This window comes from Engystomops pustulosus, chromosome 10 (genome assembly GCF_040894005.1).
Source record: "Engystomops pustulosus chromosome 10, aEngPut4.maternal, whole genome shotgun sequence".
Classification (NCBI taxonomy): domain Eukaryota; kingdom Metazoa; phylum Chordata; class Amphibia; order Anura; family Leptodactylidae; genus Engystomops; species Engystomops pustulosus.
Window position 1 is genome coordinate 8,199,410 of NC_092420.1, and position 25,010 is coordinate 8,224,419.

The 25,010-nt window shown below is 43.3% G+C and overlaps 1 long non-coding RNA gene across 1 annotated transcript in view; it reads left to right on the forward strand.

Moving 5' to 3' along the window:
• Positions 1-25,010, forward strand: part of LOC140104781 (uncharacterized) — a 70,328-nt gene that overhangs the window by 25,773 nt on the left and 19,545 nt on the right. Inside the window, exon 3 of the long non-coding RNA XR_011850409.1 lies at positions 7,041-7,180. This is a non-coding gene — a long non-coding RNA (uncharacterized lncRNA). The remainder of the gene's footprint in view (positions 1-7,040; positions 7,181-25,010) is intronic.

The following is a 25,010-nucleotide window of genomic DNA, read 5'->3' on the forward strand; positions in this document are numbered from 1 at the left end:
GTAAATGTCTTGGTAGAGTGCACACAGTAGTGTAAATGTCTTGGTAGAGTGCATACAGTAGTGTAAATGTCTTGGTAGAGTGCACACAGTAGTGTAAATGTCTTGTAAGAGTGCACACAGTAGTGTAAATGTCTTGGTAGAGTGCACACAGTAGTGTAAATGTCCTGGTAGAGTGCACACAGTAGTGTAAATGTCTTGGTAGAGTGCGCACAGTAGTGTAAATGTCCTGGTAGAGTGCACACAGTAGTGTAAATGTCCTGTTAGAGTGCGCACAGTAGTGTAAATGTCCTGGTAGAGTGCACACAGTAGTGTAAATGTCTTGGCAGAGTGCGCACAGTAGTGTAAATGTCCTGGTAGAGTGCACACAGTAGTGTAAATGTCCTGGTAGAGTGCGCACAGTCGTGTAAATGTCTTGGTAGAGTGCACACAGTAGTGTAAATGTCTTGGTGAAGTGCACACAGTAGTGTAAATGTCTTGTAAGAGTGCACACAGTAGTGTAAATGTCCTGGTAGAGTGCGCACAGTAGTGTAAATGTCCTGGTAGAGTGCACACAGTAGTGTAAATGTCCTGGTAGAGTGCACACAGTCGTGTAAATGTCTTGGTAGAGTGCACACAGTAGTGTAAATGTCTTGGTAGAGTGCGCACAGTCGTGTAAATGTCTTGGTAGAGTGCACACAGTAGTGTAAATGTCTTGGTGAAGTGCACACAGTAGTGTAAATGTCTTGTAAGAGTGCACACAGTAGTGTAAATGTCCTGGTAGAGTGCGCACAGTAGTGTAAATGTCCTGGTAGAGTGCACACAGTAGTGTAAATGTCCTGGTAGAGTGCACACAGTCGTGTAAATGTCTTGGTAGAGTGCACACAGTCGTGTAAATGTCTTGGTAGAGTGCACACAGTAGTGTAAATGTTTTGGTGAAGTGCACACAGTAGTGTAAATGTCTTGGTGGAGTGCATACAGTAGTGTAAATGTCTTGGTGGAGTGCACACAGTAGTGTAAATGTCTTGGTAGAGTGTGCACAGTAGTGAAAATGTCTTTGTGGAGTGCACACAGTAGTGTAAATGTCTTGTAAGAGTGCACACAGTAGTGTAAATGTCTTGGTAGAGTGCACACAGTAGTGTAAATGTCTTGTAAGAGTGCACACAGTAGTGTAAATGTCTTGGTAGAGTGCACACAGTAGTGTAAATGTCTTGGTAGAGTGCACACAGTAGTGTAAATGTCTTGGTAGAGTGCATACAGTAGTGTAAATGTCTTGGTAGAGTGCACACAGTAGTGTAAATGTCTTGTAAGAGTGCACACAGTAGTGTAAATGTCTTGGTAGAGTGCACACAGTAGTGTAAATGTCCTGGTAGAGTTCACACAGTAGTGTAAATGTCTTGGTAGAGTGCGCACAGTAGTGTAAATGTCCTGGTAGAGTGCACACAGTAGTGTAAATGTCCTGTTAGAGTGCGCACAGTAGTGTAAATGTCCTGGTAGAGTGCACACAGTAGTGTAAATGTCTTGGTAGAGTGCGCACAGTAGTGTAAATGTCCTGGTAGAGTGCACACAGTAGTGTAAATGTCCTGGTAGAGTGCGCACAGTCGTGTAAATGTCTTGGTAGAGTGCACACAGTAGTGTAAATGTCTTGGTGAAGTGCACACAGTAGTGTAAATGTCTTGTAAGAGTGCACACAGTAGTGTAAATGTCCTGGTAGAGTGCGCACAGTAGTGTAAATGTCCTGGTAGAGTGCACACAGTAGTGTAAATGTCCTGGTAGAGTGCACACAGTCGTGTAAATGTCTTGGTAGAGTGCACACAGTAGTGTAAATGTCTTGGTAGAGTGCGCACAGTAGTGTAAATGTCTTGGTGGAGAGCACACAGTAGTGTAAATGTCTTGTAAGAGTGCACACAGTAGTGTAAATGTCTTGGTAGAGTGCACACAGTAGTGTAAATGTCTTGGTAGAGTGCACACAGTAGTGTAAATGTCTTGGTAGAGTGCGCACAGTAGTGTAAATGTCTTGGTGGAGAGCACACAGTAGTGTAAATGTCTTGTAAGAGTGCACACAGTAGTGTAAATGTCTTGGTAGAGTGCACACAGTAGTGTAAATGTCTTTGTAGAGTGCACACAGTAGTGTAAATGTCTTGGTAGAGTTCACACAGTAGTGTAAATGTCTTGGTAGAGTGCACACAGTAGTGTAAATGTCTTGTAAGAGTGCACACTGTAGTGTAAATGTCTTGGTAGAGTGCACACAGTAGTGTAAATGTCTTGTAAGAGTGCACACAGTAGTGTAAATGTCTTGGTAGAGTGCACACAGTAGTGTAAATGTCTTGGTAGAGTGCACACAGTAGTGTAAATGTCTTGTAAGAGTGCACACAGTAGTGTAAATGTCTTGGTAGAGTGCACACAGTAGTGTAAATGTCTTGGTGGAGTGCACACAGTAGTGTAAATGTCTTGGTAGAGTGCACACAGTAATGTAACATGCTGCTCAATGGCACAGTAGTGTAAATGTCTTGGTAGAGTGCACACAGTAGTGTAAATGTCTTGGTAGAGTGCGCACAGTAGTGTAAATGTCTTGGTGGAGAGCACACAGTAGTGTAAATGTCTTGGTAGAGTGCACACAGTAGTGTAAATGTCTTGTAAGAGTGCACGCAGTAGTGTAAATGTCTTGGTAGAGTGCACACAGTAGTGTAAATGTCTTGGTAGAGTGCACACAGTAGTGTAAATGTCTTGGTAGAGTGCGCACAGTAGTGTAAATGTCTTGGTGGAGAGCACACAGTAGTGTAAATGTCTTGTAAGAGTGCACACAGTAGTGTAAATGTCTTGGTAGAGTGCACACAGTAGTGTAAATGTCTTGGTAGAGTGCACACAGTAGTGTAAATGTCTTGGTAGAGTGCACACAGTAGTGTAAATGTCTTGGTAGAGTGCACACAGTAGTGTAAACGTCTTGGTAGAGTGCACACAGTAGTGTAAATGTCTTGTAAGAGTGCACACAGTAGTGTAAATGTCTTGTAAGAGTGCACACAGTAGTGTAAATGTCTTGGTGGAGTGCACACAGTAGTGTAAATGTCTTGGTAGAGTGCACACAGTAGTGTAAATGTCTTGGTAGAGTGCACACAGTAGTGTAAATGTCTTGGTAGAGTGCACACAGTAGTGTAAATGTCTTGGTAGAGTGCACACAGTAGTGTAAATGTCTTGGTAGAGTGCACACAGTAGTGTAAATGTCTTGGTAGAGTGCACACAGTAGTGTAAATGTCTTGTAAGAGTGCACACAGTAGTGTAAATGTCTTGGTAGAGTGCACACAGTAGTGTAAATGTCTTGGTAGAGTGCACACAGTAGTGTAAATGTCTTGTAAGAGTGCACACAGTAGTGTAAATGTCTTGTAAGAGTGCACACAGTAGTGTAAATGTCTTGGTGGAGTGCACACAGTAGTGTAAATGTCTTGTAAGAGTGCACACAGTAGTGTAAATGTCTTGGTGGAGTGCACACAGTAGTGTAAATGTCTTGGTAGAGTGCACACAGTAGTGTAAATGTCTTGGTAGAGTGCACACAGTAGTGTAAATGTCTTGTAAGAGTGCACGCAGTAGTGTAAATGTCTTGTAAGAGTGCACACAGTAGTGTAAATGTCTTGGTGGAGTGCACACAGTAGTGTAAATGTCTTGGTAGAGTGCACACAGTAGTGTAAATGTCTTGGTAGAGTGCATACAGTAGTAAAAATGTCTTGTAAGAGTGCACACACTTGTATAAATGTCCTGGTTGATGGCACAAGGTAAAATAACGTCCTGGATGAGTGCACACAGTAGTGTGAATGTTCTTGTAGATTGTCATTCATTGTCATTCATTAGTCAAAGTATTGGTAGTATGTAAAGTTTTTAATCCTACTCCCTATGTAGCTGAGTTACTACCAATACATAGTAACTATCAGAGTCTCCCTTCTGTTTGCCTGTGTAGATTACATAACCCCTTTTACTGTGAATCAGGTATTGATACCATTTGTGCTGCCACTAGATATTAGTTATCCATTCACTGACAGCAAGCAGACACCTTCAGGTTGGATCAGAAAGTTCATTAGAAAGTTCTATTACTTTTCTTTTTACAAACAAAAATACTTTGGATTACTTTGTTACCCTTGTATTTTATCTTCCCGCCGATGGCTGCACAATAAGGAACCTGCCAGAACCTTCTGTGCTCTGATTTCACCTGTGCAGGTACATCCTTACTATGTAAGTAAGAAATCCAGGAGCTGCCGCTTCCCCCATCGCCTGCACTTCATCCTGCATTCTGCACTTCTCATAGTAATTGCCTCCGAAAATACGGGATCTCGTGTCTTCTCTGACCTACATTCCATGTGATTTCCATATGGCAGCGCTAATGGAAGGACTGGAGGCCGGGGCTGGATGGAAAAGGTATATATGTGAGCAGATGTTTATTTATTAGGCTCGGAGATGTCTGACAGGTGAAGCCACCATCGTGTCCACAATGATATCATTGCACTTAGTTACTGAGAAAGACTGGAAAGTTTTATTTTCTGCAGGTTACGGATGTTTCCAGACAATAAGCTTTACACACCCGGGCTCTGAACCCACCAAATGTGATCACCAAAGTAGCAGAACATCAGGTCAGGAATGAAGCCAAGTACTTATAGCCAGACAGAGTTCCGTGGTTGAATCCAAGGTAACCTTAAAGGGGTTGGCCACTCTTTCACATAAGTTTTCTGTGTGGCTTTACAGCCTTAGTAATAATCCCTGATTGTACATCAATTGACTCAGCAGTCCTGCTGCTTACTTTTGTGCTATCTGCAAACTCTCCATGGATCTTTGTTTACATGGCTGAGCTCTGATGTAGCAGGAGAGTTATGATGAAAACTCATCAACCCCTTTAAGGTTCCACTTTTATAGCCAAGACATGGGTCAGACTTAGAATTGCATTTTCTAGGAATCTGCTGATGTCACCTATCACCAGAATCCATGGCTTTCTCTGATGCCGAATCATGAACAGGACCCAACTATTAATAATTAATAATAATTCCTTTCTGTATATGGAGCTCACATATTCCATAGCCCTGCACAGAACTGTCCCTGTCCCCATGGAGCTCACAATCTAATCAACCTACCAGTATGTTTTGGTGTGTGGGAGGAAACTGGAGGACCCGGAGGAAACCCACGCAACCACAGAGAGAACATACAAACTCTTTGCAGATGTTGACCTGGATGGGACTTGAACACAGGTCTCCAGCACTGCAAGGCTGTAGTGCTAACCACTGAGCCAATGTGCTGAAAGGTGGACATGGGACTAAGTTTCCATCTGGGGGTAGGTCCAGGACAGTCAGTGGCAGGCGCTATTACAGTGGAGATAAGAATCACTTCCATTGTCATTGACTTAATCATTTACTATAGAAAAGGAGGATCCCTAAAACTCAGAAACCAACCTGGTTTTGGCCAAACTGGTTCCATCCTTAAGGTCTCATGTAGCCGTCCAGAGTTGTAAAATAAGGTCCAGGTATGAATTTCATGTGTCTTCCAGGTAGGTGATCACTTATGTCTGGTGCTAACCTTTTTCACAAACATTGAGCTGAGGGCCACCAAACTTTAGAAGGACTGTCCCACCCTTCTCAGCAACAATGGATGCACAAGGACCACACGCTTCTCTACGAGGTTCAACCATCAGTCGGTTTCTCTTTACGATGTTCACCTGGTGGTGGATACAGTCTAAATTTCACTTTGGGGGCTCGTCCGGGAACAAACCAATCAGTGTAATATCCATTATCTCCCATAATATGACATTAAATTACCAGTCCTCAGATTAATTGGCCGGCTCTTCAGGGCATTGTCACTCTCTGGAGATAAGGATCACTTCAGAGCTGACATCGACTTCATCATTAGCCAAAGAAGAGAAGAATCATCCATGTCTATGTATGAGATAATGTCGGGATAAAGAAGACAATGACCCGGCTCCATCTCCAGCTTCTAGACTACATCTATAGGGCGGCACTTGCGTCTTGTCAGGAGGTTTCTTAGAGATTTCTTAATGAAGCTCTTAATGATACAACAGATGAAGGGTGAGAAGCGTGACCTTAATTACCAGGAAAGTCCCAAGCAACGGTATTGGCAGGATCCTCCCTGCCACTTGTCTGCTCCAAGCCCAGGAGATCCGGGAACAATTACACATCTGCAGTCTCTGCAATTACGGTCTCCAGTCACCTTGGAGGAGGCTCATTTTTTAGTACTCGTTGTCTGGTTCTGCCGAGACCTTCTTGTAAATGTTTGTCGATGTTAGGTCCTCCTGGTGTTACATTATGGTATCTACATTGTATCAGATAATGGCTGGGATCTCATCATCAGTATCTGCCCCTTTATGTGAATTGTGGAATGACCCCATAAAACCTTTAGGATCTGCAGTGCTTGCCATCTCTTCCAGCCCATTAGTGTATACACTTGGGCAGATTTTCTTACCCGGTCCATTCGCGATCCAGCGGTGCGTTCTCTGCGGTGGATTCGGGTCCGGCCGGGATTCACTAAGGTAGTTCCTCCAACGTCCACCAGGTGTTGCTGCTGCGCTGAAGTTCATCGGAATGCACTGGAGTTCATCGTTCTATCATGGATGCAGGTAAGCGCGTGTCAAGTAACACTTTTTTTTTTTAAAATGCGGCGGTTTTTCCGAATCCGACAGGTTTTTGTACGGCCACAACCCCCGTTTTCCGCTGCGTGCGTGCCGGCGCCGATGCGCCACAATCCCATCGCGTGCGTCAAAATCCTGGGGCAATTCCTGGAAAATCGGCGCAAATCAGAAATTTTTGGATAACCCGTCGGCAAAGCGCGATTTGGGCCCTTAGTAAATGACCCCCACTGTGTCCATTATCCTACCCATAATCCCTTGCTTTGATCAGATCGGTACAATAGCCATATTGCACCTTCCATGTGACCGCGATGTTGCTCTCCTGGATGCTCAGCGCTTATAAAACCTCCATTAGTGAAGATTTAAAGGTTAAGCTCAGATTTCATTTTGGACCTGACCCAAACAGGGCAAATTCATTATAACAATGTCCCCGTTTCTGTCTTCCATGTAGAGTTGTTCCATTGTCGGCGCGTTACAGAAAACAGCTCCACGCGTTTCGCGTCTCCCATCTGCTGACCTTTGGCGAGGAGCCAGGGACTGGCCTGGATTTTACTGCACGGTTTGCAGTCGCCGCACGGAGGAAGAAGAGAGGTAATTACAGGCAGATTCCACTCCACTTGTTTGTCATTAAAGTCGGAGGGTTTTAATTAAACAGCGGCTGTAAATTCACTGGGAAAAAAAGCTTTCACAAGTTTTCATTTTTACAACCGTCAGGGCATTAATTAACTCTTTGCCACTCCGGACGGCCAAGGCGTTAAAAGGGTTAATTTTAAGGAGTCTTTAAATTTATTAATAAGAAGATAATGGGATTCAGTGGAGATTGTGAGAAAGTAAAGTTAATTATCCTACATTGCACGGTGCGGCAGACGGACGTCGCAAAAACGGGAAAAAGTTTTTATGGATCTCCTTAAATCTGGATTCCTTTAACTAGGGGTGGATGATACCTGGCCATATACAGAGTATAGTAGAGTATACAGCATTGGAAAGGAAGGACTGATGGGTTTCGGACACTAGTCTGTATATCATGCCATTGTTCCGTAGAAAGAATTTACCCATAATGCAACCCATGCAGCAGCTTGGACCCCCAGAGCTCACAGGGGCCCCACACTGATGTCCTTAGGACACCATCACACGATTATAGGGGTCCGCCATTCACTAACTGATCAATGATTTGAAGCATTGAAACCTTTACAGGCCTGTCGTGTCTCTCAGTTTAACTCCGTCCCATCAAGTTTATGGGGGTGAATTGCAATATAAAGCACAGCCACTGTGCTATGTGTGGCGCTGTTCTGTAGAGAGGTCCAAACTTTGCAATCTATTCAAACAGCTGGTCATTGGTACTAAGCATCAGACCTATCCTAAGACCTGATCTTGGAGGTCTGATCTGATAGGTCTTCAATATCCGATCAGATATGACCTATGACCTATCGTACGACTTATCAATATCAGATCAATGGAGGTTTGATCTGATAGGTGTTCAATATCCGATCAGACCTCCACTTTTCTGATATTAAAGACCTTTCCTAAGGATAGAATAAAAATTAAGAAAAAATCTGGAATATCCCTTTAAGTTGTGAAGTCTTAGGACCCCTCTCTATATGTACAGCTCCAGCTCTAGCAGACGAGGATCATCCATCTAGGACATGGGAGCATTTGGAGCCAGGGCAGCCATCAGGAAATTCGGGGCCCCATACAGCAAAAGTGTCTGGGCCCAGGGGGACAGGCAAGTATACAGGGGGACAGGCTGGTATACAGGGGCACAGGCGGGTATACAGGGGGACAGGCGGGTATACAGGGGGACAGGCAGGTATACAGGGGCACAGGCGGGTATACAGGGGGACAGGCGGGTATACAGGGGGACAGGCGGGTATACAGGGGCACAGGCGGGTATACAGGGGGACAGGCGGGTATACAGGGGGACAGGCGGGTATACAGGGGGACAGGCGGGTATACAGGGGGACAGGCGGGTATACAGGGGGACAGGCGGGTATACAGGGGCACAGGCGGGTATACAGGGGGACAGGCGGGTATACAGGGGGACAGGCGGGTATACAGGGGCACAGGCGGGTATACAGGGGGACAGGCGGGTATACAGGGGGACAGGCAGGTATACAGGGGCACAGGCGGGTATACAGGGGGACAGGCGGGTATACAGGGGGACAGGCAGGTATACAGGGGGACAGGCAGGTATACAGAGGACAGGCAGGTATACAGGAGGACAGGCAGGTATACAGAGGACAGGCAGGTATACAGGAGGACAGGCAGGTATACAGAGGGACAGGCGGGTATACAGAGGGACAGGCGGGTATACAGGGGGACAGGCGGGTATACAGGGGGACAGGCGGGTGTACAGGAGGACAGGCGGGTGTACAGGAGGACAGGCGGGTATACAGGAGGACAGGCAGGTATACAGAGGGACAGGCAGGTATACAGAGGGACAGGCAGGTATACAGGGGGACAGGCAGGTATACAGGGGGACAGGCAGGTATACAGGGGGACAGGCAGGTATACAGGAGGACAGGCAGGTATACAGGGGGACAGGCAGGTATACAGGGGGACAGGCAGGTATACAGGGGGGACAGGCAAGTATACAGAGGTCTGGTAGCTACAGGGTCGGACTGGGGTGCCTGGGGCCCACCAGTAAAATTGATTTTGGGGGCCCACCTACTACTACATAGAAATATTCTGGGATAAGGGAATTTCTAAGCACTAGCGGGGGCAGTGAAATAAAGGATAAGCTAATCCCTTTCTCCCTCCCTCTTTGCTAGAGCTCGGCTCTTGTTTTGTGTACAGGGGCTGCAGTGGTGACGTTACCTCAGGGCATTAATGTTAGGTATAGTTAAAGAGTTACCCCTGGTGTCCCGGGCTTTCTGCTGGTGTCCAGGACTGTGGTTAGGGATGTAAGTGTTCGCACTCCACCAACCTTCCAATAAGGAAATGCTGAAAACCTTTACAAGAACTGATGACAATAACTCTACTCTGGCGTCCCCGCACCACACAGACAAGTCACCCCTGTCTCTCTGACCCTATAGATATAATAGTACATAAGCTGAGAGCTGTCTCACACTAGAAGGTTAGTCAGTGACTACAATACTGATTTCACACAGGCAGGAGTAGCATCTTGTACCTGACAGGTGACTTGTCTTCTCCTTCACGTCCAGAATCGTCGTAAAATCTGGTTGCAGAATTTTCTGGCAGATGTGCTCAGCTCTTTGAAGCAGATCCCCATCCCTGCGCCCCTAAAAATACCACAGTTACATACAGTATAATGTCCCACATTGTACTTCTAAAGAAGCTACATAAGAAAAAATTACCAAAAATGTGTTATATAACAATCTACTTATTATTTTATACAAAATGTACTGATACGTTTTTATACCGTGTTCTAATTTTTAGTATACATATAATCCCCTCCAAATTATAAGGAAGCATATAGCATCCCTTCAATTATACATTTCTACAACTTGCCTCCTATTTTTTCATTTACACATAGTATCTGCACATTATTTATTATTCTATTATCACTGTATATACTCAAGTATAAGCTGAGACCCCTAATTTTAACACAAAAAAATTGGAAAAACCTATTGACTTGAGTATAAGCCGAGGGTGGAAAATGCATTGGTCACAGCCTCCCCAGTATATAGCCAGTCAGCCCCTGTAGTGTATAGCATGACAGCCCCCATGTAGTATACAGCCTGCCAGCCCCCATGTAGTATACAGCCTGCCAGCCCCTCTGAAGTATACAGCCTGCCAGCCCCCCTGAAGTATACAGCCTGCCAGGCCCCCTGAAGTATACAGCCTGCCAGGCCCCATGTATACAGCCTGCCAGCCCCCCTGAAATATACAGCCTGCCAGCCCCCCTAAAATATACAGCCTGCCAGCCCCCCTGTAGTATACAGCCTGCCAGCCACCCTGAATTATACAGCCTGCCAGCCCCCCTGTAGTATACAGCCTGCCAGCCACCCTGAATTATACAGCCTGCCAGCCCCCCTGAATTATACAGCCTGCCAGCCCCCCTGAATTATACAGCCTGCCAGCCCCCCAGTAGTATACAGCCTGCCAGCCCCCCAGTTGAATACAGCCTGCCAGCCCCCCAGTAGTATACAGCCTGCCAGCCCCACAGTAGAATACAGCCTGCCAGCCCCCCAGTAGTATACAGCCTGCCAGCCCCCCAGTAGAATACAGCCTGCCAGCCCCCCTGGAGTATATAGCCTGCCAGCCCCCAGTAGTATACAGCCTGCCAGCCCCCCAGTAGAATGCAGCCTGCCAGCCCCCCTGAAGTATATAGCCTGCCAGCCCCCCAGTAGAATACAGCCTGCCAGCCCCCCTGGAGTATATAGCCTGCCAGCCCCCAGTAGTATACAGCCTGCCAGCCCCCCAGTAGAATACAGCCTGCCAGCCCCACAGTAGAATACAGCCTGCCAGCCCCCCTGTAGTATACAGCCTGCCAGCCACCCTGAATTATACAGCCTGCCAGCCCCCCTGAATTATACAGCCTGCCAGCCCCCCAGTAGTATACAGCCTGCCAGCCCCCCAGTTGAATACAGCCTGCCAGCCCCCCAGTAGTATACAGCCTGCCAGCCCCACAGTAGAATACAGCCTGCCAGCCCCCCTGAAGTATACAGCCTGCCAGCCCCCCAGTAGAATACAGCCTGCCAGCCCCCCTAAAGTATACAGCCTGCCAGCCCCCCTGTAGTATACAGCCTACCAGCCCCCCTGAGGTATATAGCCTGCCAGCCCCCCCCCCCCCCAGTAGTATACAGCCTGCCAGCTCCCCAGTAGAATACAGCCTGCCAGCCCCCCTGAAGTATACAGCCTGTCAGCCCCCCAGTAGTATACAGCCTGCCAGCCCCTCAGTAGTATACAGCCTGCCAGCCCCCCAGTAGTATACAGCCTGCCAGCCCCCCTGAAGTGTATAGCCTGCCAGTCCCCCAGTAGTATACAGCCTGCCAGCCCCCCAGTAGAATACAGCCTGCCAGCCCCCCAGTAGTATACAGCCTGCCAGTCCCCCAGTAGTATACAGCCTGCCAGCCCCCAGTAGTATACAGCCTGCCAGCCCCCCAGTAGAATACAGCCTGCCAGCCCCCCAGTAGTATACAGCCTGCCAGCCCCCTGAAGTATATAGCCTGCCAGCCCCCCAGTAGTATACAGCCTGCCAGCCCCCTGAAGTATATAGCCTGCCAGCCCCCCAGTAGTATACAGCCTGCTAGCCCCCCAGTAGAATACAGCCTGCCAGCCCCCCTAAAAATTAAATTAATGTCCTGTCAATTAAAAAAAGAAACTTTCATGCTCACCTGTCTTCTTTTATCTTCTCTCCTCTTCTGGCTGCGCGGGATCGAGTCGCGGTGACGTCATCACACCGCGTCTCCGTCTCCCAGGACTGTACTCAGCTGGTAGAAGCAGGGGACGCGGTGTAATGACGTCACCGTGTCTCCTGCTATTTGCAGTGAAGAACGGAGCTTATGGCTCCGCTCTCCACTGCAGCACCCACTTCTATCTGTGTCCGGAAGGGACGCAGATAGAGGTGAGAGAGGGGTGCAGCACAGACCGCACAGTCTGCGGCCCACCGGCCGGGCACCCGGGCCCCCCCCCCCCCCCCATAGTGTCTTAGAGTCCGGGCCCCATAGGGCAGTACCAGTTGTACTGCCCTATCGGCGGCCCTGTTTGGAGCCACCATGTGACTGCTAATTTGTGATATCTCTGCTTGCTCTATGTGAATGGAAACAGTCTTTTACATGCAGGGTCGGAAAGATCACATATACCCACAAAATCAACTAAACCAACCTGATAGTTTACAACAATGTATCAGATCAGGTAAAATGTATCAACTGGGAGCGTAAAGTGTAACAAAATCCCAGCTGTGAGAAGCTTTGCATACAGACATTCTCATTCCCCAACAGCAAATGGTTAATAATAGAATGGAAACATTTCTTACAATGTTACAGAACTTTCTTGTAAACTTTGTTTATAAACAGTCAGAAGACCCATATGAGGGTACAAAACACATTGGTGGTGCTGCAGTGTGAATGAGGGGATCAGACTGACGTCTCCTTCATTGCTCGGATTCGCCAAAACCTACCTATAATAAATGGGTTAACCGCCGCGCGCTGAATGGGGGATTATAAGCCTCGGTGGCAATGACAGGCTGTACAAAAACAAGAGGAAGTGATTAGCTAATGAAAAGACGAAAACAACAAAACCTCAGTAATTGGCGACAAGTTTATACGGAGAAGTTCGGATAATTAGGGACTAAATTCCCATCGCTAGACGTGATCCTTCTGTATGGAAAAGCGTAAGGTGAGAGGCCGCGCTGTATGAGGGGTCGGCGAGATTACCAGACGTCTTTATTCCAAGCGCCCGTAATTAAGAGCTAAATTATCACATTGTTATCCCAAATTATTGGCCGTTATTAGTCATGTGTTTTTATGCCAAATTTATAGCATTTTGGTAGAATTAACCAGTTCAGGTCTGGGAGGGGGGGGGGGGGGGTTGTAGAGTTGTGCAACCACGCTCCAAGGCAATGAGTAGGAAAAGGAAACTGGTTTGTAAATAGATTTGATTAGTTTAGTCTACCACCGTTTTGTGTATGCAGCTCCTATGCAGTTCATGGTGGTACTTTTAATGTTGTTGATGAGGTTTGGGTCAGCCCCAAACCTAAAATGAAGTGGCATCATCCAAAGCAAGGCAGGGGAGGGTTCTACTGATAGTACATGCCCATATTTATGTAAATATTTTCAGGTTCAGCCCCTGCAGATCCCTTCCATTCCCCCGATCTTTGGAAAGGTAGGTCACTCTTTCCTTGAGTGGATGGTATTCTTGGGAATAAAATTTGGGTTAATGGTGAATGTCAGATTGGGGCTTCTTGGCCTGTGCTTCATCAAACTGTAGTAAACAGATGCTATTGGGTTATTTTGTACATGACCACTGGTGCCCATTATTATCTTGGAGCCTGAGCTCACCAGAGAATTCTTTGGTTCTTCAGTGGACCAGTCCAAATCTTCAATATCCTCACCATCATCTAACACCAAGATGCCCCACACCAGAACTTCACATCAACCTAATCAAGCAATAAAATGTGAAGAGAGCCCGAAGAGACGTTTAGGAAGGCGCTTGGTGCAATCAGCAAACACAGAGTTCCAGGGCTTGAAGGAATCTCTTTTTTATTTCTACTTTAAAAGTAGGTGATAAAATAAAAGTATACAAACGTAATAAAATACAATGAAATAAAATGCGACGCGTTTCAGCCCCGATCTGGGGCTTTCATCAGGCCTGATGAAAGCCCCAGATCGGGGCTGAAACGCGTCGCATTTTATTTCATTGTAAATAATGGGTGGACCCATGTTTCTCTAAGGGTGGACAATTGGAATTCTCACTCTTGGTGGACAATCAGAATCACCACTCTTGGTCGACCCATGTTTCGCTTAGGGTGGACAATCCGAATCGTCACTCTTGGTGGACCCATGTTTCTCTAAGGGTGGACAATCGGAATTCTCACTCTTGGTTGACCCATGTTTCGCTAACTTCAGTATTTGTAGTTGACTGATGTAGATGTTATGGAAGGCTTCTTCATCTTTGACTAAACCGGCCTTCCATGCCCCATAGACATCTGATGTCTACAGAGGTCTCTTTGCTATCCCATCATCCAGGTCATGTAGAAGATAAAACATGATAGACGTCAGATTTGGTGGTGACCCAGGATGTTATATAACATAACTCCCACTTCTGGCCCTTGACTTCCTCCTCTTCCACCACTGATTGAGTTCCTCCCTTCCCGTGGCCTCCATACGGAGCACGTTTCACCCGCTTGTCCAAAACAGGTGGAGATTTTAGAGCAGCGAGGATAAATCTGCAGCTTCACCTGAGTCCTGGCATATGCTGGATCTTGCACACCCCCCTCCCACAGAACCACCTCCTAGCACAAAGCTTTGCTTCACAAATTTAATTAATGTACAAACAAGTCCCATATGTTTGATGCTGGATTAGCGAACCTCAGCCTCCTGCACGGCTCGCCTCACTCCAGCACCGCTCACAACTCTGGATGCCTCCCATCATGAACAAAGGATTTAAAGGGAACCTGTCAGCAGGTGTGACCATACAGTCTGTATAGGTTGTTGCATGATCGTACATTGTGCATGTTGTTAGTAGCAGCAGGACTGTGATATATGGATTTATATTCTAGGATTGTGCCTTTTCAAAATGCACTAGAAGCATGTCCTTACACTGCTGTGCTCTGTGCTCTCTGAAGCCAGTGTTAGGTGTTGTTCCTGGACACATTTGTAAGCATTCCATTTTGTATGTTATTAGTAGCAGCAGAACTGTGAAATATGGTTTTATATTCCATGATTGCAGCTTTCACAAGACCATAAAGGGTGTGTCCTCACACTGCTGTGCTCTCGGTTCTATTTACTAAGTTTTGAGGATTCTCTCTTTTTATAATGTAATGCTGAAAAACGATTCTTATCAGGGTGTCACCTGTCCTGGAAGGCTGCCCCGTAGTACTCCTGGAGGGAGGTCTCAGAGTAATGGTTCATAGTGAGCTAATTCCTGCATGAGCATCCTCATACATGCCTACTGACTGTTTCCTGTGTTCCTGCTGTGTTCCTTGAGCTGCTTATCTCTTGTGCCTACCTTGCACAGTCTCTGACTTTGCCTCTGTGCTGCCTTCCCTGACCTATAGTCTTCTCAGGACCCCACGGCCCTGACCCTGGCTTGTTCCTGACTATTCTTTTGTTGCCACTGTCGTCTCTTTCCTTTAGGCCAGTTGTCACCTCCACCAAGACAACCTCAAGAGGTAGCGACCTGGTGGTCTCCCTGCAGCATAATCCACATCCCTGTATATGGAGTTAAAGAGAGTAAACATGGCAGATCACTTTGAATTGAATGTATTCTTTTATTCCAGATTTCCTCTCCCTATATAGTAACATTCTGTATGGAATAAGCAAACATCCAGTGACAAACTCTAGTACCTAGGGGCCACCAGTGAAATGGATTCTGGGGGCCCATCCTAAATGTTACCTATGTTACGGGAGTTGGGAATTTCTGGGCTTTGTGGGTGGAAATTAATAGATTTCTCCTCCCTGTCTTCTGCATTGGCTGCAGGGATGATGTAATGTCAGGGCATTCCTGATGGTGACTGGGCTTTGGTTATGGTTGTAAGTGTCAGCACAAACTTACCAATTACAAAATACTCACAATAACCATCGCCCGCCTTCAGTGTGCGGCATCACATATTGAAGTTGGCTCTCTGACTATGACTATGCTGAGAGCCGTCTTACAATCTAGAGATAGAAACAGACACAGGAAGAAGTGGAATCTCCTACCTCACTGGTAACATGTTTTCTCCTTTGGGTCCGGGAGTGCACAATGATTTCTCCTGGCCATGACTTGGTCATGCAGAATATTGCACCATATATATTCAGCTCCATGCAGCATATCTCCACACTGCGCCCCTAAAAATACCACAGTCACTTACAGTGTAATCTCCCAAATTGGGCTGCGTTCACACGTGGTGTTTCTATTGTGTCTAGAAACGCAATTCAAACCCCATGGGGAGGGGCTCAGTCACATCTTATATGGGACCAGGCGGACGGGAAGTGCTTTGATTGGATGCTCCTTGGGACGGAGATTTAGGGGGTCATTTATCGTTAGTCAGGGCATTTGTCTGTCTCTTTTCTTGGTGCTTTTGGGTTTTGGACTTGTTTGATTTATCTTAGAGATTGATATATCAGACATCTAAAGTTTGTCGGGTTTTTGTAAATTTTAATTAAAAAGTTGCACAAAAGACACACAAACTATTTTCCGCTCCTTCTAAAGTTCTTCCTACGTCTGGTCAGGACTGGCAACTTTTTAACCACAATTTGAACCAAAATTGTAACTTTTCTGGATTTTAAAGACATATCAATCGCAACACTGAAAGATTCTTGGGTGACTAACTTTGCCAGGAGGGGAAAAGTCACAAATTTAGGCGCAAATATATCAAAAGTGCCAAAAACAGAAAAATAACCGCTTTAGATTTACAACTGCAAATATCCCTGGACATCCGAAGACTCCTAGCCCGAGGCTACTGTCCATTTAGTCCACCCCCCGGCGATGACCTTATTACCCCTACCACAAAGGGCGCTACAGTACCCAGCCCGGAGGAGCCGGAAAAGTATCAAGGAGCTTCACATGAATCGCGGCTCTGATTACACAGCAGGTTTTTTCTATGAATTTTCAATGAAACTATTGATGGCACCACAGGGAACCGAAGATGGTAGAGACCATGCAGAAATATTGATATCTGCCGTAATACATGCACACACCACTGCGAAATATAGATACACTATACAGCGAACGGAGGACATACTGCAACCCTGACAGAATGTGATTTATTAGTAACACATGGATGAGAACAATTAGACCAATCCTGCCATAAATGATATTAACCCTAAGGAGAAAGCAATCAATACAGAAAATCATATTAAAGAGCAAATACTGTAACTCACATCTATACGAGGCAGAAGTTACAGGTGTAATATTTGTAATATTTCTGTGCCCCTATGTCCAAGAATATAACTACTATAATACTGCCCCCTATGTACAAGAATATAACTACAATAATACTGCCCCCTATGTACAGGAATATAACTACTATAATACTGCCCCTATGTACAAGAATATAACTACTATAATACTGCCCCTATGTACAGGAATATAACTACTATAATACTGCCCGCTGTGTACAAGAATATAACTACTATAATACTGCCCCCTATGTACAAGAGTATAACTACTATAATACTGCCCCCTATGTACAAGAATATAACTACTATAATACTGCCCCCTATGTACAAGAATATAACTACTATAATACTGTCCCCTATGTACAGGAATATAACTACTATAATACTGCCCCCTATGTACAAGAATATAACTACTATAATACTACCCCCTATGTACAAGAATATAACTACTATAATACTGCCCCCTATGTACAAGAATATAACTACTATAATACTGCCCCCTATGTACAAGAATATAACTACTATAATACTGCCCCCTATGTACTGAAATATAACTACTATAATACTGCCCCCTATGTACAAGAATATAACTACTATAATACTACCCCCTATGTACAAGAATATAACTACTATAATACTGCCCCCTATGTACAGGAATATAACTACTATAATACTGCCCCCTATGTACAGGAATATAACTACTATAATACTGCCCCCTATGTACAAGAATATAACTACTATAATACTGCCCCCTATGTACAGGAATATAACTACTATAATACTGCCCCCTATGTACAAGAATATAATTACTATAATACTGCCCCCTATGTACAAGAATATAACAACTATAATACTGCCCCCTATGTACAGGAATATAACTACTATAATACTGCCCCCTATGTACAAGAATATAACTAGTATAATACTGCCCCCTATGTACAGGAATATAACTACTATAATACTGCCCCCTATGTACAAGAATATAACTACTATAATGCTGCCCCCTATGTACATGAATATAACTACTATAATACTGCCCCCTATGTACAAGAATATAACTACTATAATACTGCCCCCTATGTACAAGAATATAACTACTATAATACTGCCCCCTATGTACAAGAATATAACTACTATAATACTGCCCCCTATGTACAAGAATATAACTACTATAATACTGCCCCTATCTACAAGAATATAACTACTATAATACTGCCCCCTATGTACAAGAATATAACTACTATAATACTGCCCCCTATGTACAGGAATATAACTACTATAATACTGCCCCCTATGTACAGGAATATAACTACTATAATACTGCCCCCTATGTACAAGAATATAACTACTATAATACTGCCCCCTATGTACAAGAATATAACTACTATAATACTGCCCCCTATGTACAAGAATATAACTACTATAATACTGCCCCCTATGTACAAGAATATAACTACTATAATACTGCCCCCTATGTACAGGAATATAACTACTATAATACTGCCCCCTATGTACAGGAATATAACTACTATAATACTGCCCCCTATGTACAGGAATATAACTACTATAATACTGCTCCCTATGTACAAGAATATAACTACTATAATACTGACCCCTATGTACAGGAATATAACTACTATAATACTGACCCCTATGTACAGGAATATAACTACTATAATACTGCCCCCTATGTACAGGAATATAACTACTATAATACTGCCCCCTATGTACAGGAATATAACTACTATAATACTGCCCCCTATGTACAAGAATATAACTACTATAATACTGCCCCCTATGTACAAGAATATAACTACTATAATACTGCCCCCTATGTACAAGAATATAACTACTATAATACTGCCCCCTATGTACAGGAATATAACTACTATAATACTGCCCCCTATGTACAGGAATATAACTACTATAATACTGCCCCCTATGTACAGGAATATAACTACTATAATACTGCCCCCTATGTACAGGAATATAACTACTATAATACTGCTCCCTATGTACAAGAATATAACTACTATAATACTGACCCCTATGTACAGGAATATAACTACTATAATACTGACCCCTATGTACAGGAATATAACTACTATAATACTGACCCCTTATGTACAGGAATATAACTACTATAATACTGCCCGCTGTGTACAAGAATATAACTACTATAATACTGCCCCCTATGTACAAGAGTATAACTACTATAATACTGCCCCCTATGTACAAGAATATAACTACTATAATACTGCCCCCTATGTACAAGAATATAACTACTATAATACTGTCCCCTATGTACAGGAATATAACTACTATAATACTGCCCCCTATGTACAAGAATATAACTACTATAATACTGCCCCCTATGTACAAGAATATAACTACTATAATACTGCCCCCTATGTACAAGAATATAACTACTATAATACTGCCCCCTATGTACAAGAATATAACTACTATAATACTGCCCCCTATGTACTGAAATATAACTACTATAATACTGCCCCCTATGTACAAGAATATAACTACTCTAATACTACCCCCTATGTACAAGAATATAACTACTATAATACTGCCCCCTATGTACAGGAATATAACTACTATAATACTGCCCCCTATGTACAGGAATATAACTACTATAATACTGCCCCCTATGTACAAGAATATAACTACTATAATACTGCCCCCTATGTACAGGAATATAACTACTATAATACTGCCCCCTATGTACAAGAATATAATTACTATAATACTGCCCCCTATGTACAAGAATATAACAACTATAATACTGCCCCCTATGTACAGGAATATAACTACTATAATACTGCCCCCTATGTACAAGAATATAACTAGTATAATACTGCCCCCTATGTACAGGAATATAACTACTATAATACTGCTCCCTATGTACAAGAATATGACTACTATAATGCTGCCCCCTATGTACATGAATATAACTACTATAATACTGCCCCCTATGTACAAGAATATAACTACTATAATACTGCCCCCTATGTACAAGAATATAACTACTATAATACTGCCCCCTATGTACAAGAATATAACTACTATAATACTGCCCCCTATGTACAAGAATATAACTACTATAATACTGCCCCTATGTACAAGAATATAACTACTATAATACTGCCCCCTATGTACAAGAATATAACTACTATAATACTGCCCCCTATGTACAGGAATATAACTACTATAATACTGCCCCCTATGTACAGGAATATAAATACTATAATACTGCCCCCTATGTACAAGAATATAACTACTATAATACTGCCCCCTATGTACAGGAATATAACTACTATAATACTGCCCCCTATGTACAGGAATATAACTACTATAATACTGCCCCCTATGTACAGGAATATAACTACTATAATACTGCCCCCTATGTACAAGAATATAACTACTATAATACTGCCCCCTATGTACAAGAATATAACTACTATAATACTGCCCCCTATGTACAGGAAAATAACTACTATAATACTGCCCCCTATGTACAAGAATATAACTACTATAATACTGCCCCCTATGTACAGGAATATAACTACTATAATACTGCCCCCTATGTACAAGAATATAACTACTATAATACTGCCCCCTATGTACAAGAATATAACTACTATAATACTGCCCCTATGTACAAGAATATAACTACTATAATACTGCCCCCTATGTACAGGAATATAACTACTATAATACTGCCCCCTATGTACAAGAATATAACTACTATAATACTGCCCCCTATGTACAAGAATATAACTACTATAATACTGCCCCCTATGTACAAGAATATAACTACTATAATACTGCCCCCTATGTACAGGAATATAACTACTATAATACTGCCCCCTATGTACAAGAATATAACTACTATAATACTGCCCCCTATGTACAAGAATATAACTACTATAATACTGCCCCCTATGTACAGGAATATAACTACTATAATACTGCCCCCTATGTACAAGAATATAACTACTATAATACTGCCCCCTATGTACAAGAATATAACTACTATAATACTGCCCCTATGTACAAGAATATAACTACTATAATACTGCCCCCTATAACTCACATCTGTATGAGGCAGAAGTTAGAGGAGATTTTTGTATGTTAAAAACTTCAAATAAAAACTTTAAAAATTAAACATTCTTCACCTCAACTTTCCTCCCAATCCCTGCAATATCTAAGTACACAGAGGGATTCTGGGTATTGGTGCTGTGGGATCCTTAGTGTTTGTCTCCTGTAATCTCCATCATATACATTGTATTTCTTGCATTATAGTGGCGGTTATATAATATGTTACCGCTATCATGGTATAGTCATCAGACAAGACACATTGCTCCCTCTCCACTGCTCCCTGCTATCAATATTACATAGGAAGACACTTGGAATGGTAATTAGCGATAAATGATTAATTTACTATATTGCCAATTAACATTTATTTAATTAAGAAAGACAATTATGTGAATGGCCCTTTACTTGTAATTACTGTTTGCATTGTTCCATTGGGGGCGGAATAACTTACAGATAGTGGAAGCATCAGAAGGGCTCGTCTTCTATACTGGGCCTGAGTGTACACAATCCGCCCTCATGAGACATGGAATTGTGGGGTCCAAGCCCAAAAGTATAGACCCTACTATACCCCGGTGTCACAAATACCACTAAACAGTCAGAGATGTCACATTTACTTTTAGATTAAGTGTCCTAAAGTCCTAAAGTTTTGTGATTAATACATTAGTTCCCAGTGTTTAGTACATCAGTTCCCAGAGTCCAGTGTTTAGTTGATCAGTTCCAAGAGTCCAGTGCTTAGTATATCCGTTCCCAGAGTCCAGTGATTAGTATATCAGTTCCCAGAGTCCAGTGATTAGTATATCAGTTCCAAGAGTCGAGTGCTTAGTATATCAGTTCCCAGAGTCCAGTGTTTAGTTCATCAGTTTCCAGAGTCCATTGCTTAGTATATCAATTCCCAGAGTCCATTGCATAGTATATCAGTTCCCAGAGTCCAGTGTTAGTATATCAGTTCCAAGAGTCCAGTGCTTAGTATATCAGTGCCCAGAGTCCAGTGTTTAGTTCATCAGTTCCCAGAGTCCAGTGCTTAGTATATCAGTTCCCAGAGTCCAGTGCTTAGTATATCAGTTCCCAGAGTCCAGTGTTTAGTACATCAGTTCCCAGAGTCCAGTGCTTAGTATAGCAGTCCCCAGAGTCCAGTGCTTAGTACATCAGTTCCCAGAGTCCAGTACTTAGTACATCAGTTCCCAGAGTCCAGTACTTAGTACATCAGTTCCCAGAGTCCAGTACTTAGTACATCAGTTCCCAGAGTCCAGTGATTAGTATATCAGTTCCCAGAGTCCAGTGCTTAGTATATCAATCCCCAGAGTCCATCGCTTAGTATATCTGTTCCCAGAGTCCAGTGCTTAATATATCCGTTTCCAGAGTCCAGTGTTTAGTACATCAGTTCCCAGTGTCCAGTGTTTAGTACATAATTTCCCAGAGTCCAGTGATTTTTACATCACTCCCCACAGTCCAGTCATTAGGACATAATTTTCCACGGTCTAGTGTTTAATACACCAGACTCCAGTGTCACAGAGTTTTGAGCAGGTCTTTTCCCAGAGTCCAGTGTTATGTACAGGAGTCCCCAGATTCTAGTCTCTAGCTTCTCAGCCCTGACATGTTATGGTTAGTATCTCAGACTATCCTGTATATACTCAATACACTCTTTAGCCTCTATATACTCTATATGCTCTATATCTTCTATATACCCTATTTCCTCAGCAGCTACTCTTATAACATGTCCAGCAGCAGCCGCACCTCACTAATGAAAAGTCCACCATGCCCCCTTTACAGAATGTCCACAGCAGGACCCCCTTTTACATGAATGTCCACATCAGGGCCCCCCTTTACAGAATATCCACCCTCCCCCTCTATACTCACTTCAGCCTCCGGTCTGATTACACCTCTCAGGGGCAGTACATAACACTGGCTGCAGACCTGCTGACAGGTTCCCTTTATAGATCCAGTCCTGGGTGTGCGGTAGATTAATGCTCTAGTCCTGGCTGTGTAGACTGTCAGTTATAGTACCGGTGTCCTTGTATGAGGTAGAGTTCCCCTTTAAGCACCACCTATGAAGGACTTTCTAATGGAAACCAGAAAACTTTTGCTACTTTAAAACTCAGATATCAAAAAGCAAAAGTTTTTGGGAAATTGAGATGTTCCCCCCAGACCCCATTAGAGTCACATGATCCGGATGCCTTTATCTCACCTTAGCATTCGGCAGGGCTGTAACCTTCTCCTGACATTCACAGCTGCCAGAAATCCTCATCCCGAAGCCTGAGAAAGGTAATAATGTATTTATAAGGCTTCATTTATAATTCCTTTTGTTGCTTTTATGACCCTTAGAAAATCTATGCCGCAACTTTAGTGTCTTCTCCAGCGATGAAGCGAATTCACCAGCGCGAGGAGGAAGGGGAGCGCAATGTATTATAAGGGTACGGAGAGGAAACATATTTATACCGCTACTATACAGCTCTGTGCATATGGACACAGATAATCACATCCGCCCAGTGCTCGGCCCCAGAAACACCAACTTACTGCAAGATACCTTCAATTTAGGGAGTCATAAAGAGAAATAAGTTCTGCCCAACCGCGGCGTCCAGGAAATGTTAAATAATGCAATTTACTTACAGTAGATTTACTGCAGCAGAGGAGCGGAGGATAGTATGGGGAGGTGCGGTATGTTTTATTCCAAGTACAATGTCACATATCACAGAAACATAACAGTCATAACGACTAATAGCATCAATGATACAGAGATCACTACATAGCAATAGGGTAATATAACAGGTATAATACTGCCCCCTATGTACAAGACTATAACTACTATAATACTGCCCCCTATGCACAGGAATATAACTACTATAATACTGCCCCCTATGTACAGGAATATAACTACTATAATACTGCCCCCTATGCACAGGAATATAACTACTATAATACTGCCCCCTATGTACAAGAATATAACTACTATAATACTGCCCCCTATGTACAGGAATATAACTACTATAATACTGCCCCTATGTACAAGAATATAACTACTATAATACTGCCCCCTATGTACAGGAATATAACTACTATAATACTGCCCCCTATGTACAAGAATATAACTACTATAATACTGCCCCCTATGTACAGGAATATAACTACTATAATACTGCCTCCTTTGTACAAGAATATAACTACTATAATACTGTCCCCTATGTACAAGAATATAACTACTATAATACTGCCCCCTATGTACAAGAATATATCTACTATAATACTGCCCCTATGTACAGTAATATAACTACTATAATACTGCCCCCCTATGTACAGAAATATAACTACTATAATACTGCCCCTATGTACAGAAATATAACTACTATAATACTGCCCCCTATGTACAGGAATATAACTACTATAATACTGTCCCCTATGTACAGGAATATAACTACTATAATACTGCCCCATATGTACAAGAATATAACTACTATAATACTGCCCCCTATGTACAAGAATATAACTACTATAATACTGCCCCTATGTACAGGAATATAACTACTATAATACTGTCCCCTATGTACAAGAATATATAACGACTATAATACTGCCCCCTATGTACAGGAATATAACTACTATAATACTGCCCCCTATGTACAGGAATATAACTACTATAATACTGCCCTCTATGTACAGGAATATAACTACTATAATACTGCCCCCTATGTACAGGAATATAACTACTATAATACTGCCCCCTATGTACAGGAATATAACTACTATAATACTGCCCACTATGTACAGGAATATAACTACTATAATACCGCCCCCTATGTACAAGAATATAA